Raw genomic sequence first — 17,427 nt, forward strand, 5'->3', positions numbered from 1 at the left:
GCATTTTAAAATGTATTATAAATTTTACATTTTCGTTTAAATTCAATAAAAGTTCAGCAATTATTTAACCAATGTAGTGACATAACAATAATAGTAAAATATATTATATTACCTATTATAATAGAAGAAGATATTGTGAAAATTAAAAACTTAATTGTTCGTTTACATTATTCTATTCTGTCAGCCCTGCAAAATATTGTAAATGATCATAACTACGTTACTTTTAAATTGTAAAATCATGAATATAATAAATTAATGTTTTACATTTTTAATTAATATTATTATTATTATTTTTACAAAACATCGGATAAACGTACAATATCATAATATTATACAAGTGTAAAGTATGAACTGTAGCCGACATAACAATATTTATGATGAACTATATATTACAATGTTGAACGAGACCGAGGAAAACGGATATTGGCGAATGGATATGCAAACAGATAGGAATGCGCAGCGAACATAATCGATGTGATAAATCAGCATTGACGTTAAGCACTAATATATACCGGTAAACGTACACTACCCGTGGAGAGTACTCACTCAGTTGACAATTAATTAACTAGTAATCGGTGATCTATACATTTATTACATAACGCACCAAAATGCATGCCAGTACAAACACATTGGTTCGGGCCAGCATCGAGGAAAATAAATTAAAATGATATATATATATATATATATAGATTACACCGTGATCAATCAAATTGATTTACAGTGTATCATGCGATAAACATAATGTTGCCATTATAATATTTATTGGAAACATATTATTAGTATGAATTAAAAATATAATAATTTTATTGTGCAGTGATATTCACCTCGTTGCCCACGCACACATATTTTCATGCAAATCTATAATTCACGAACTCAAGACGAAATCCGGAGACTAAATAGAAATATCTCACCGAGATATCCGGAGATTTGCGACTTGATGGCATTACTATATATTCTGATTGCAGTAATAATTCAATATTTCGATATTTATTTTCCCGGGGAAAAGATAATATTAACTTGCCAGTAATTTAAAAAATTTAACGAAGACGGATTAGGTACGATTTCGTCAACTGACATTTTCTCGTGGAAATACGTATCGGCATCATTAAGTATACAAGAGCAAAGGACCTTTGACGTCGGAAAAAAGCGAAATATGTATTTTTTTCACATCGAAAAACTTAGAGTTTTTTTTTTATATATAACCCTAGCTCTATACGCATTACGATGGCGGGCAAACACATACTACACACACTTGCGCGTACACGATCACATGTTAGCATTGATCAAAAGAAATATGCGAATTAAAACCCTTACTCGGCGTGGCTGCAGGGAAGTAGTAAGGAAATATACGAAACATCGAAACACATATAAATAGGACGTGCGGTGTCCGTTAGAGATAAGTCGCGATTAAAATTCATGAGCCCATAAAAAATGACGTGTTTTCTTAAGTGCGGCATGAATTATCGTGGTCGGAGGTGAGTAGACGAGATAGTAGTCAGTGGAGGGGTGACGGGGAAGAACCAGAGACTTATCCGATATAAATGCGTGGGCTTTTTCTCTTTCCTCTCTTTCTCTCTTTCTTTCTCACCCTATCTCTCTCACATCCCTCGCTCGCTCGCTCCATAACTGTCTTTCGATGTCTCTCCTTTTCTCTTTTTCGCTCGTCATCGTCGTTGTACATTATAATATATTCCATCTCGTTGTCCCGTCTTTTCCCTTTGGCACATTAACCGCGCCGTCCATCATGCCACAAATGAGACATAATAATAACTGGGAGGTAAAAGTGAAAGAGGTAAAAAGGGTTCGACTGGGTGAGTGTATAGGGGTCAAGACACGGAACAGATTTTGCCGAGATGAAGCCTAAATTGGTGGCCAGGGGAATGATGGCGTGCGCGGTCGACGCGAATTATGGTGCAGAGACCACAGCGGTGAGGGGCAAGGTGGATTGTCAGGATCGGTGCCAGTGTAAGCGGTGAGGGACAGTTCACGGGAAAGAGCGCGAGTACGAGGTGGGTGGTAGAGTTGGTGATGGGCGGAAAAGGTGGCGGCAATGAGAAAGCGAGTGAAAAACAGTGAGAAAGAGAAAATAGACGTGATAGAACGGCGTGGGTTTGCGGGGAGTGGTCGTATTAACTGGTTTCCATGGTAACCTTTTGATGCGTAGTGCAGTACCGGGATAAAACCGGGCGCGCGTCATACCCTTCTCTCTCTCACACATGCACACTCTGTCCATTTCGCTCATTCCCTCCCCTCTCCCACCCTCCAACTCACTTTACCTCACCATCTACCACCCGGTCTTTCTCTTTCTCTCACCCTTTCTATCACACTCTACACAGCGTGCTTCTACTTTTATCGATTCGGCGACCACATAACCAACCCATTTAAATATTTTCAAGTACACGTTATTGTAATGTGTGTCTGTGTGTAAATGTGTATGGTTGTGCGTCTGTAGTATGTGTATGCGAATGGGGTGAGATGTCGGTGGTGTGTATGTTTATGTGGAGAAGGAGTAAGGGGTGTTAGTTGTCTGTGGGTGGAGGTGTTTGTGTGGTGGTGGAAGGGAGTGCTAGTGAGTTTGTACATGTACATATATGTTTATGCGAATACGTTTTTTTTTTTTTTTTATTGATTACAAAAAAACATCGACAACAAAGGCCATTAGTTACAGAAAGTTAAAAGATATGCATGAATAAGTGTTTAGAACGAATTTACAAAGATGAGTTATAAATGAAATGGGATGTACACTTTTTTATATATGATTGTACAATTTGGAGTGTTTTAAAAAATTCAATAAATCTGAGTTATTTTTAGTATTGGGATCGAGTGCGGAGTCCAGGTTGTATGATATTATATTGTGCTCAACTCGTTCTTGGTTGTACAATAAATAGTCGGCAATTATGTGTTTGACTGTTAATATAGTTCCACAAGTTTGACAAATGGGAGGCTCCTCTCTTTCCATCAGGAATCCGTGCGTGATTTTTGTGTGTCCAATGCGAAGTCTGTTGAGTACTGATACATGCGAATACGTTTATTTGTTATTTTAATATTATATTTTGTGTGCAAAGAATCTTGGACTTTCTGTAGGCCAAGGCGAACCTTATCGATTAGATTAGTTATAAAAAATGTGTAGGTATATAATATAAATGATTACATGTGTGTATGCGTGTCGCGTGTGTATATAATTGGGCCATACATAGCACACTCCTCACTAAACATAATATTGTTAAAAACGTTGTCGCCGCCACTACTCATTATATCGTCCTCGCTAACATATAGCCTAACAACCAACACGCGCAATAGCCTATAGCTGCCTGTCGTGACGCGATAATAAATATCAACATCAACATCACACGTCGAAATGTGAAGGACGTGGCATTTCCCTCCCAAAAATAATAATAACAATAATAAATAAACGTAGTACACACTCTAGTGTGTTATTGCGTATACTTTTAATATATTATAATTACAGTATGCGTCGTCAACACCGCAACCACCGTGTGGACAGCTAATATTTAAATGACAGAAAAGAAAATTATAAAATAAAGAAATCGGCAAACAGTTGCAGATCGGGCGAGCTGTTCCATAATGTACCTGTTGATTTTGAACCCTTAACGCCAGCGTGCTACTCACTCTCCCTCACCCTATATATGTTTTTCTCCCTCTTTCCCCCCTATCTCTCTCTCTCACTCCATACATCCCCAACTATCTCTATACCTCTTTTTTTCGAGGTTTTCCAATTATTGTATACCGAAAGACGAAAGTAAATGAGTCACTATATTTTGTATGGCTATGCTGGGCTATTCAATTTGTGTCACATTATTATTATTAAGTACTTACTTTTTTCGTTTATGTAATTTAACACCATTCAATATACGCATATATATGTACAGTGTACACTGAATACACCCCTTGCACTCTATTGGCCGAGTAGACCGATGTTTTGGCTGTCAAAAAAGTTGTGTTATGCGGAGGAGGGATTCGGTTTTTTTTTTTTAAATTGAAAAAGTTCAATTTAACTGGCAAACTTGTGTCGTTTTTTCCGCATCCCAAATAAAATTTCCTTTGCATATTGTTCTGCAACCGTATTTTTCCAGAGACGTTCGGGTAAATGAAATTCCTATCTACATTCTACTTTGGACATTTCAACAAACAAAAAACAACAAATGCTCAGAATGAACACCGCCTGTTTTTTTCTATAAAAAAACACTCGCATAATATAATGCAATACATTTTATGAACGTATGGATATATTATGTAATATAGATGTATTAGGAATTTTATTGTATTCTCGTTCAAGAAAAAAACTTTTAAGTTTCTCCCATCAAATCAATATGATGAACTTGTATTTGTGTCGCGTAAGAGTAAAATACTGCATTTGTTAATAATTTCTCATTTCTCATTTATAAAGTTAAATTTGATAGTTACAAAAATACCATAAAAAGTGGCTAAAAAAAATATGTTTTTATGTATTGTATGTATGCAGTTATGCTCTCTTTTTCATGGTCAACAAATCATTATTATTGAATCTGTGTATTTACATAATAATTCGATATTAAGCATAACATTTAGGTACAATGAAAATGTTTTACAACGCTTGTATGCAATAATCGTAGAATATTCATTAGGTAACTAACTGATCAATCAAACATTATAAGAATACATTTTTGAAATTATCAAATCATAAAAAATTACTAGGTAATAATCATTTAAAACTGTATTTTATTGATTTATTCTCTTTTTCTTTTTAGTTTATATAATATGCTGGACAGTGGACAGAATATAATATTTCATGGAATTTATACCATTCTTATTATAATTTTGTACCTAAGCAATAGATAAAAATAAAAATAAAACATAATATTACAACAATATTCTTTTTAAATTTTTAAAATTAATTTAATCTTTTTTATATAGGTACGCACTAAAACACTTAAGAACACATAGGTAGGTTTTTAAGTAACATAATTTATATGAAAAAAATCAAGCATTTCAGTTTTATAAATAATTACTGGGTATACCGCCTAGGAATGCTTTTACTTCTTTTTATTATTATTATTGTTATTATTTAAAGATTTCCTGGCGAAATCATCTAACTTATTGATATTTACGGTATTTTTATTTAGCAGTTTAACGATTAATAATGTATACAAAATTATTTATTTTTACTTTTTACGATAGGTACCTGTATATTATATTATATTTATATTGTAACCATATTATAATAGAGCAAAGATCGCTATCAACTAGAGGAATATTAGTTGACCATATTAAAAATTAATGGTACCAATATCCGTTGATCACGTGCGTAGTCTTAAACTTTAAGACAAAAACACACTTTCGCGTTTCATATACAAAGTAAAGTATTTGTTATCCTAAAAGAACATAATTCTGAATTTTCCGATAAAGGAATAATAAAATAAGAGCACAATATTATTATACAATTCATTATTGTGCTACGTGTAATAATAGGTATAAACAAATAATTATCTAAACAAATAGTGGTCAAATACAAGAAACTTAAAATGCATATTAATAATATGATATTATCAGGTAAAAACCAAATGAATAAATATAGAATTTCATTCGAAACATTTGGTTTCTGTTTTGACAATGATTGCGGTTGTGTTTGCCAAAAAAAAAAATATATATATATATAAACATATAAATAAAAAATAATTTTGATAATAATAATAATAAATAAATAAATAAACAAAGGAAAAAGGTACAATTTAACCAGCTGTAAAAAAAAAAACAAGGAGCGCAAAATAAAAAGAATACGAAGAAGAAAAAGGCGTACTACTATATACCGACTACCGGGTGTCCGAATTGCATAATAATTACAGATTTCGCCACCAGTACCGCATTGGCTACGGCGTCGCGTTACTCATTCATAGTGTGCGTTCGCGCTGTAACACGGAAAGTTCTGAATGTGCGCGCTGGACAAAATAATACATGAAATATAGTAAAAATTAAAATTACAAATATGTGCGATTCATTAGAATTTTTTTTTATCCAGTACTTTTTACTACAATAATTATTAATCGAAACGATAACAATAAAAATCCGAAACACTCTTTAAAATATATATTTAATTACATCTTTTTTTATTTTTTAATACTGTTGTTTTATTTTTCGATAAAAATATGATGTATTAGCGAGAATATCACGTCGAATCGAAATCACAAAAATAAACTAATTTAAATATTATGTGAAAGTATATTCTATTCATAAATGCGTCCCGTTCGATTGCGGCAATCGGATAACATCTTCTACTTGCAAGACAAATGGCTGCTGGCCGAAAAACCTAGACTGGGATTTCCAAAATGTGAGTACACCGAGACAAAACTGATTTTTAATGATATCTAAATGAATTCTCTTGCAAAGTGTATGGTAATCAGTACTGTAAATTATGATGTAAGTACCTATAATACGTTGTAATGGGTTTAGTGTGTGAACAATAATGATAATATTTCCGTTTAAATTTGTTATATTTGGTAACTATATCTGCAATACCTGTCACACATACTTACAATTCATTATAATTTAAAACATTTATAGGATATAATATCCTGCTCTCAATTTTTCGATTGCGTAAATTCTATTAAAATACAAGATGACTTTGAGTGACTGGCATAACTTGACCGCTATAGTAACTTATAGAAAACTATACAATATGATTAATACCACAACTTATAAGACATCATAAGATTGAAACGATGTGTCAAGATTTACACATGTTAGAATAATTATGGTAAATACGTCCGGTCATAATATACATTAGCATAACATTATAACACTACCTTAGGTCGTTAGGGTCCGGAAGTTGGCATTTGTTACCTAACTGGGTATCTTGTTACCGAATGGACCAAAAATATTAGCTAGGGACTTACGTTTTTACATTATAAATTAAGATAAATAAGTATAAAATTATTATTTTTTTCTAGCACATATACCTAAATACCTTTAACTCTTTAAGCCAATACAGGCCATGCCCCATATATATCATAGTTGTAAACGGTGCATAAAATTGGCTCAAAAACTTATATTATTATCTGAAATATTACAATCTTAACTTTCCTAGCATGAATACTTCTCGAAAAATAAAGATAATAATAAAATATTTTATTATTTATATTCGAAATCATGTGAATATTTAAAAATGAAAACCTTCGGTACCAATGTATTATAACAATTGTAGGTATATAATATAATCTTAAATTTATGTATATATTAAATAGCCAATGAATAGACACTTAAATATAAAACACGTATAGGTAGGCATATATACTTGTTAGAACTCATTATAAGATCGTCAACACCAACATAATCACAATTTCTATCGCCTTTATAGGAAGGATTAATTAAGCGTCAACAATAATTAGGCTTTTTGCGATAGAACACAGTCGCTTAAATTTATGGTCAAGCTCACTGAGACATAAACAACGGTGCCAATTTAACTCGAGTAAAGGTTTAACAAGACTAACAGCAACAAAAAAAGGGATGTAAACGAATCTGTAATTTTGAATTTTGTTTTGTATTAATATCACTTTCAGACGATCAGGCGAGATTGTTCACACATGGTTATAAATTTTTTTTTTTTTAATTATTGAAATCAATTACCACTTACAATAAAGTATCACAAGATAAATTAATAATACCACCTAACTTTATTTAACGTGGTTTTGACATCGTCATAAAAAAACATGTCAGTGGGTGCTATTAATCTTGGATGACAAAAAACGCATACACTATTATAAAAACAACTGTACGCGGGTGGTAGCAGTGTAATATAGATTATGAACAATCAATGCAACGGAGTAATAAGAATAATATGCCTATAGAACGCAGAATCGAAATTGGTAGGTATAGGTATCTATGCGACAAAAAAATAAAAAGTGCAATGTAAATGTACGTGCACGTGAGCAGATTTATCATGTACCGTACTATAGAATAATAATAATAATAATAAAATGATAAAAAAGTAAAAAACGTATGCACATGTCAATAATTCAAGCTTGGAAACATTAATTCACGCTCTGCGATCAACACTGCACGACGAAAAACGTTTTATTGTAATACCTATATACATACTGCACGGTGAACCTTCTGCAAAATATGTTTCCGTACTTTTTTTTTAAGTTAGCGATTCTTACAATATATAGTGTATATACATATAATAATAATACGCATAGGTATAATATTAGGTGTAAAAGTCATGCTGCCGCCGCCGTCGATCGCGTCCACACACAGTGGCCGAGGGTTACGCAAATTTAATGTAAAAAAAATGAAAAAAAAAATCATTTTTATGCTCGTATTTCTCTTCGCCACTGACCTTTCGGAAACTGCGCATACAACGATACGAGTATAATATTATAATATACTTAGTACCTACCTAAACGAAAGTGAGTGCGGCTATACTGCTATAAACTACTGTCGGTTACCACGATGACCACGGTATAGCTACCTATATAGTTATACGTACGTATTGTGCTAATGCGATAAGATCTCCCCCCCCCCCCCCAGGGTAACTTGACGATGTCCTACAAGTTTGAGAGTAATTAATTTCACTTTAAATCGCAAAACCAACTGATACCTCAGAATGTATTAACTTTTACCACTATATTTTATCGGGTAGATACCTATATTATACAATATTATAAATTGCAGTAGCAATCAAGCAATATTGTTATTAATTGAATGGAACGGTGAGCGTCGGTGACCATAATGTCATGAACTCATGACTGATAATTGTTTTGTATTTTAAATCATTAGCGGAACGATGGTTTAACTGTGATGTTAGTTTTTTTTATTTGGTGTCTGGCACCACCTTTAGGAATAATAACAATGCACCGTGCTTAAACTTTGAGGGTGGTTCTTGGTAATTGGTGATTTGGTATGATAAAAGTAAAAATTCCCAGAACTTTTCAAAATAATCCAGACGAGTATAATATTGTTGTAGATCAAAAATCAATTTCCATGGACACACTTGAAATTTTCCCCAAATATTTGTTTGGCATATTTTACATAAATTATATAATTATTAATGCATTTCTACGTTTTTTGTGGGGTTAAATAATATTGTATATTATAAAAAAATAAAGATATATTTGAAGATTATAAAAAAAATTTTTTTTTTTATTTGATTTTTTTTTGCTATTTTAACAATTATAATATTAAGTTGGGTTCTATCAATGAATCGCCTTCCGCCTCATAAAATGCATGTCTCACTTGTATATTTTATCATCATATTTACATATTGTGCTTCACTAGTATAAGTTGCTTATTTTCTAATAAAAAAAAAACAACAACTATACAGCAAGACCCTATTTAAACCGTTCTGTTGAACGTTACGATTAAATTACAAACTATTAATAATAATAAACGATATAATATTTTAATACTTTAATAATAATATGATTATATATATATATATATATTGTATATTATAAAATATTTAATTGTAATATAGGCAGTATGGGATGTTTTAATCAAAAATTAGTTCAACAAGTCGTATAGTTAGAAGGCAAATAATAATAATATAAAATTATAAATAAGTGATATTATAATACGTCTTTAGAAATATAATTCGTATGTATTTTGCACGCAATGATTAATTTACTATTAAATTAAAATTATCACGCGCAATCCCATTACATAATATAGACATTATCAATAACGACAATAACTATGAAGTATAGATACACGCGAAGTCCGTATAACCTATACAACAGAGAGACTTCCCCGGTTTCATACTTCAAAATAAACTTGGAATGTTTTTTTTTCCAAATAAAATATAATTTTTACTAAAATTAAATATTGTGCGCATGGTATTAATGCCAACAAATGCACGTAAAAGTTGAACGTTGTACGAAGTCGATGTTGTCAAATGAAAAATTGTCAGACGGTCAGCGAGTCAAATATTTTACATCATTCTAATGTCAATAATATTAATAATCCAACCGTCCATTTTAACTCTTTAACTCAGCTATATTTTACGATTCACGCGCACTTTTCTCCTCAGCCCACCCTCGCGGCTCGCGTACACGTACCTATACATGCACGTTTATTTACGTGTCCATACGTTCAGGTAATCCTTATCGATTTCGTGCCATCCTGCCGTTGTCGTCGTTTACGTACTCCCACGCGCCCCGTTTTCGCTGGCGTCACACAGTCTGTATATAAAAAAAAATCATTCCACGACTCCTCGCAATCATCTAGTTATATATATATATATATATATAACTATACATCGGTGTCTCGTCGACAGCTGTCGGAATTGCGTCTGTTTCGGCACATTGCCCATACGCAAACGCTGCACGCGTATTATCGATATCATATAATTTCGATGTTTCCGTCGATTCGTGGTTAGGTAGTTATAATAGGTACCTATAATTATTCAGCGTTTCTATCGACGCAGCACAAAAAACGGTCACGACCAGCTGTGTTATAAGCGTATTATTAATTTATACCTGCTATAGGCATATAATCAAATGTGTAAGAAGTACCTATAATACCTAATATTGTTTATTTATTTATATTTGTTAATTGATTAACGCCCATCAGCATTGGACAATCTTGACAGTAGGTAGTGCACGATGGTATATAATATTTAAAATACTGTATCATATACGATATAAGACAAAAAGTCTCGATTCGATAATACACGTAGACGATAGAGAATAAACAGAAAATGCACAAAATAATATTGACAGCAGTATAATAGGTACGCAGCGTATATCGGTGGCCTTCAACCAGTTATTACGTGTAGGTAGCCAACTCGCGGTTTGTCTGCAGTATCATAAGCCGCGCGGTCGATAGGGGCTGATTGCGAATAACATATATATAATCGGCGACGATTGGGTCGAGGAAACGTCGCTGAGTTATTGGTGCATTGTACAATATGCGTCGATAATTTTCTGGAGAAAGTTTAAAAATTGGCATCACAACAATATTCTGACAAGGCTGCAGGGTTGTTGCTAAGCGCAATGCATCATGTAAGACGGGGCGTATAGTCGTGCAAGCTGCAGGGTTGTTGGTATTGAGTACGTATACATTGGGCTTGCGAATGGGCGGACGGAACTCTCCTCGCTGTACGCGCTTCTCGAGAATAGAGGATGAGTCGCGTGCAGTTTATCTAAGGGTCCCACAGGACGGGGCCTTACTCATCTGGACAGACTAGGGTACAGTATAGAACCTTTATTGCAGAGGAGGACGACGGCACATGACAATTTCACATAATCGACTACACTCCCCCAACCCCCAACCACCCTAACCGCTCGAACGTCGATGCGACAAAAATTGTGTCGATCCGTCCTGTACGGTGCATCATATTATATATATACTCGCGTAAGACGTGGTATAATATATTATATTTTTATATTTTATATTATATATAGGCCATACTCGTATATTATGATATAATATGGATATTGGAGAAGCGGTGAAAATCGGTTCGATTGTAATGACAGAACGTTCGTCCGTGACCGTTGTCGTACTACACGCACGACTACGATGAAAATATTATGTTTTTTTTTTTTTTTTAAAGACGTGCACACTATACAGGACATACGGGAGTATGACAATATATTTTGATTGCCATCCACGGTGGAGTTGTAAAACATTACAATTTATAATAATATTATTTGTGTTATATATTAAAACCGATTGGTATCCAATCGTAGCCCACGTAATAATTAAGCATGAATCGTGTTTTGATGTTTCGTTAGGTAGGTAATGTTTTCGACGATTATGCCGGAGTACAGAGGACTAGAGGAGGCCGATATAGTCTACGAAGAAATAGAAAATAAACCTTTAAATTATTGTTTTGTTTTCTCCATCGATCACTGTATGCGTTTTACTTGGGCACATTGATTGAGGATATGTGTGTATATATATATATATATATGTATACCTAATAATCAAGGAACGGACTCACGAAATACCCTTCGTTAAAATTTTACTTTGATTTTTTTACGATTCCCTTCGATTTACCATTCCCTTCAAAAGCATATATTTTTCATAATACAAATTTATAAGCTTGGGATATAGTTTAAAAAAATACAAACCAATTTCATCGATTAACGTTTGTCAATTTGCTAGCTATAATTAAGTTAAGTTTTGATAAATTGTTATTGTATTTATTTTGTATTTGTGATAAAATTCAAAATTATTGCTCGTAAACTCAGTAAGAGTCAGGAGATGAAGGCTCAGTCACCTTTCAAAGATAGTTGAAAACTACTTTGTTAATTGTTTCTATACATATTTTTTATGAGTCAATCTCGTTTAATGCAATTTGTTTTCTTTTTGTTGCAAAGAAAATAAACGCAGACATCTTTAGAATTCATTATCGTTATTAGCCTCCATCAACTCAAATTGCAGTTCATGTTTACAAATATCCTTATGAGTTATTATGATGATTTATTAACTTCATGTATTAACATATGATCTGATGGTCAAGCTAAATTGCCAGTTGATTTAAATGAGTAGAGTCTCGTATGCTCGTTAACATGAACGAATGTTAATACCTACATATTGCAATCTCTAAGACAGACATCAAAAATAGCAAACACGTGTATAATGAAAAAAAAGCGGGAAAGTGGATGATATCGCTCTGCTGTGCAGTAGGTTACAAGTGAGTTACTGAAATGGATGAAATTAAATTTTAATCCAATGATATATATTTGCATACGAAAAACGATTCTGAGCGGAGACGATTTATCTATCTAGGATATTATATTATAGATTATTAAAAATTTTCAAATCTTAGATTTAAAAAGAAAAAAATTTATGAATTTCTAGTTTAAAATAATTTGTGAATTTTCGTAATTTTTACGTATGTTGTCAAAATTTAAACTTTGAATGCTTATAAAAAAATTGTGACTATATATTTCTTTTATTTTTCAACTGATATTGTAAAAATATGTTAAGAGCCTTGTATTAAATTTTCAAGCTTTTCTCTTCAACAAATACATTTTTATTGATATTAATTTAAAATAAACTTATAATGATCGAAAATTGCATATGGCTATAAATAGTCATAACTTTCGACTTTTGAGTAAATTTTATTTTACCATCCTTACCGTAGAACGGTGTGAACAGGCTCCAGATATAAATAGACAATAGAATAAATCTAATTTAAACATGTTTTGAATAATATGTCATCGTGTATATAAAATTTAATAATATCATGCGACTTTTAAATCATCACTGAAAATATTTTTGAATTACAGCGATTAACGAATAAACCTGTTCTTATTCGTTTTAATATTTATTTTCGTACAACTTTAAACTTTAGATGTCTATAAAAAAAAAATCATGCTTATAAAATACCTTTAATAACAATTTATGAGGACCTCATAATTTTTAAGCTTTTTGACCAAGCAAAATTTTATCAATATTTATCAAAAAAAAACTAAGAAAATGTAAAATATTTTCGATTATTTTGAAGAGTACCTAACTGAGAACTTTTGATTTTGACCTATCAAATGTAAAAAATAGATCCACTGTTCTATCATAAAATAGGCTGGAGTTGAAAACCAAAGCATATCTTTTACCATAAATTGTGTAGAAAAAAAAGCGCATTTTCGTCGTAAAATTTATTCATTCATCGCTCCGTTCAGAATCTAAAACTAGGCAATAAAATATAAAAATTCCTTAACCTCTTCGATCAATGTATATGACTAGTGCGAATCTCGTATAATGTTGTTGCCTTCATTATATTTTAGAAAAAAACTATTTATAAAAATACAACAATAAAAATTGTCAAACTGGTTTATTGCCATAAAATAAATATGTATACGTAAGTTTTACAGTAGTAAAAGTCCACTGAGAATACCAACACTTTGTTTCCACTTCATCGAACGCCGAGAAACTATCCTTTATTCCCTGGGGAAGATAAACGACTAATCGAAGATTACACCAGTTTTCCGTTCGATTCAACCGGATATCCGGGGGGAGCAAAACAGAAATTGTAAGTCATCGCACGTCAATTCTAACCATGCCGACATGAAAATAACGCCACACTGTCGGGCAAATGAAAAAAATGTTATCGACGTGAAGCAATTATTGTTGTATAATAAAATCGTCGAAGAGTCAATAATTTCCCAGCGGAATGTAGAGGCTTACGAGACAATAATATAAATTATTAATACAATAATGAGAATTTGAATGGAATAAAATAATATTGGCGTCTCCCGCGTCTTCTATTCATGATTAAACCATGGGAGTATTCACACAGTGCATACACATTGTACGACAATGTCCACAATAAACAACCCTTTACCCCGACGATGATTTCTCGAAGAAAAGATAAAAGCGAAATGCCCTAAAGCACTGAAAAATAAACTGAGACCTGGCCGATCGCTCCGTCGACGGCACATATATTGTTTGTTTAACGTGCAGCCATATGATTGTCGGATCGTTCGCTTCCCACGGGCCCACCGTCGAGCTTTATCGCGATTAGACATTTTTGAACAAGTTACTGGTATAAAGCATGACAGGGGGCTATCTTTGAAAAACAAAATTTAAAAAAATATATAAGTCTGTGAGTGTGCAGCACCAACGGTAAACCCAAATTTATTATTAAGAAACGTTTCGAGTAATACTACAAGGAGCTGATATATCTATACATGATGTATGGAAACGAACGGATGTTGTTTTCTTAATTATAATATACCTAATGGATAAAAAACTAACAATTAAAAACCATTTTGAAATTGGTATAACTAACATTGCCAGTGTCAGTTCGTACCAAAGAATTTTTCCTTTGTACAAGATATTATGTCCGTCATACATACACTGCAGCTAGTACAAATGGGTCAGAACAGACAAAACGTACCGATAATTTTTAAATAATTGATAAAAATACTGGACATTTTTGTCAATACTATATTCAACGAGAATTAGAGGGAAAAAAAAGTACCTACCTTTATAGTTTATATTATGATGTGCTCATAAATTTATAATTAACATTTTAACAATGGCTATTGTCAATATCATCTGTCTGATTCTCATGATGACATATTATGAATTATTTACTTTTCAAAAGAGAATTATCTAATAATAAATTTGAAATTATCCTGTCAATATCGACATTTGACATTAACCAATTATTGCAGTCAATAAACAAAATGTTTTATTCAATTTGGACGTCTAAAGTTCACTGAGTTAAAATTGTTTATGTTTAGTTGGTAAGGTTTCACAAGGTAATACCTACTAATTTATAGATATAATTCATTCACGCATTACATTTACTACTTGAATAATACAAAAATAAAACATAAAAAATTATGGTTAGAAAAATAAAAAATATGTATTCATTTTTATTATTATATATGTATAAGTATTGTATGATATTGCGTCATTCAAAATTTAAATAAAGTCATGCGCATAACTATGAGAATATATTTATTTTTTTGGCAGGAACAAATTAAAAAAAAAGTTTTTTAATTCAACGTGTCTAGTAAAATTTGTATTTGAGCGATATACTATTTCCAACATACTTCTATTCTATTCATCAAAATTAAACTTTAAGTATAAGTATATATATATATATATATATATATTATTTAAAATAAATGTACCTACATATATATATTATATTAATATTTATTTCATCACGATTAGCGATCATTATATTATCATGTATTTATATATTAAAGTATTTGATTGTATATAAGCCATGTAACATCATCACATTGTTTTTAAAAAACTATTAAAATTTTAATTAAATAAAAACTAACTTATTCCAGTTTTAATGTATTATTATTATATTACCTACACACTTCACTGTTTCATCTGAAACAACACATCTGATTAACCCACATCACGTAGTTAAAGCATTCCTCTGGCGTAGTGTCTTTCTCATGAAATGAGTTGGGAAAAAGCCTAATAGTTTACAGGATAAACAAACTTATCCTTTTTGAAATATTCAATCCAACCCATAACCCATAAGCCATAGTGTCACACTCTTGACCTGAACTCGAGTACTGAAATTATTATTCGAATCAATTTATAAATCATAATGTTATTTGAAGTGCATACAAATCTTACTCTTGCTCTGAGAGCACTAATTATAGGAATAACACTACTACCAACTGCAATTGAACGTATTTTTAGCGACACATTTACAATTAGTACACTTGGGAAAATGATTATTTTTCTGTGCAATTTAACTCACCCCAACCAATTAGAGTCTCAGGTAGGTAATGAACGTATAAGGGTGTTAGAAGTACTTCCAGCCACATTAAGTAAAAATAAAATGAAAACATTATTATTACACCTTTACAACAATCTCACATGAAATAAAACGTTTATTATATGAAGTTAAAATGTTATTAACAAAAATTAACAATAACAAAGCAAAAAAAAAAATTTCTTGTTATTTCTTAATTTTATTAAAATGATAAAAAAAATTGGAATTTGGTAACTAAAAAATGTATTTAAATAACTTCAAAAAGTAAATACAAATTAATTTTTAATTAAAACCTATAATTTATTATTAACTTTTATTATTTTAAAATAGTCAAACATTTTGTTTTAAATTTTAAATCGCAATATTTCTTATGATCTATATGTCTTTACAAAACATACACAAAAATAAAAATGCACTATCTAAAAATCAGTCAAGGAGTATCATTCAGTTTTAATTAGTTTCAATAGTAGTATAATTTTCCACGTGAATAAAGAATATTGTAGTAATTAGAGTTTGGCATTATTTATTTACTTTTTGGATAAAAATGTATTTGAATAGTTGTTCAGTTATTTTATTAAATTGAACATTTACGAATATGTTAGTAGCAAATTATTTTTATTATTGTATTGTATTCTGATTTTTCTAAAGAGTCTCAGGTCTTGAGAATATCTTAGTAGCACACGCGCCTAATGTAAAAATTAAAATACAGATTGTTTGTTTTAAAGTTGAAATCAAAAAAAAAAATTGAATACATTTTTTAATTCGAATAAATAAATTGACATATGTTCTAATGTTTATCTAGATTAAATTTCTCAACTTTACTGTATAGAAACTGAAGAAAACTCAGTTTCTTAAGCCTCGTTATTTATTAAGTAAAGAAACCTATTCAAATAAGCAGGATAAATGGTCAAATAATAAATATAATATGTACAATGTATTTTAGTAAAACTGTTTTCAATAATACCGCTTTCATAAAGGTTAGCTTAGCTTAAATATATTTAGTTTAATATGAATAGTGTCTCCGAGAAAATAATAAAACCATATTACCAAACGTAATTCTAACTTAACTGCACTACTTAGAGTTTCAAAACTTAGTGCATTCTAAAAAATACCAAAAGAATCTATGATTTAAAATGTTTTTCACCAAATTCGTGGTAAGTATAGGTTAAAGATAGAACGTGGTGAAATATAAACTTCAACGTGCACAAGGAGTTTAACTAATTCATCACAAATCA

At 31.3% G+C, this 17,427-nt stretch overlaps 2 protein-coding genes across 3 annotated transcripts in view; one reads left to right on the forward strand and one right to left on the reverse strand.

Annotated features, from left to right (window-relative positions):
* LOC107167113 (uncharacterized) overlaps positions 1-17,427 on the reverse strand; it is a 152,297-nt gene that overhangs the window by 71,506 nt on the left and 63,364 nt on the right. The window lies entirely within an intron of this gene.
* Positions 5,885-17,427, forward strand: part of LOC107167112 (uncharacterized) — a 72,741-nt gene continuing 61,198 nt past the window's right edge. For both annotated transcript variants that reach the window (XM_089224828.1, XM_089224829.1), the window contains exon 1: positions 5,885-6,325. The gene's annotated coding sequence lies outside the window, so the exon portion shown is untranslated. The remainder of the gene's footprint in view (positions 6,326-17,427) is intronic.

Source organism: Diuraphis noxia, unplaced genomic scaffold (assembly GCF_037042655.1).
Source record: "Diuraphis noxia isolate RWA-SAM2 unplaced genomic scaffold, SU_Dnox_SAM2 contig0003, whole genome shotgun sequence".
NCBI lineage: Eukaryota > Metazoa > Arthropoda > Insecta > Hemiptera > Aphididae > Diuraphis > Diuraphis noxia.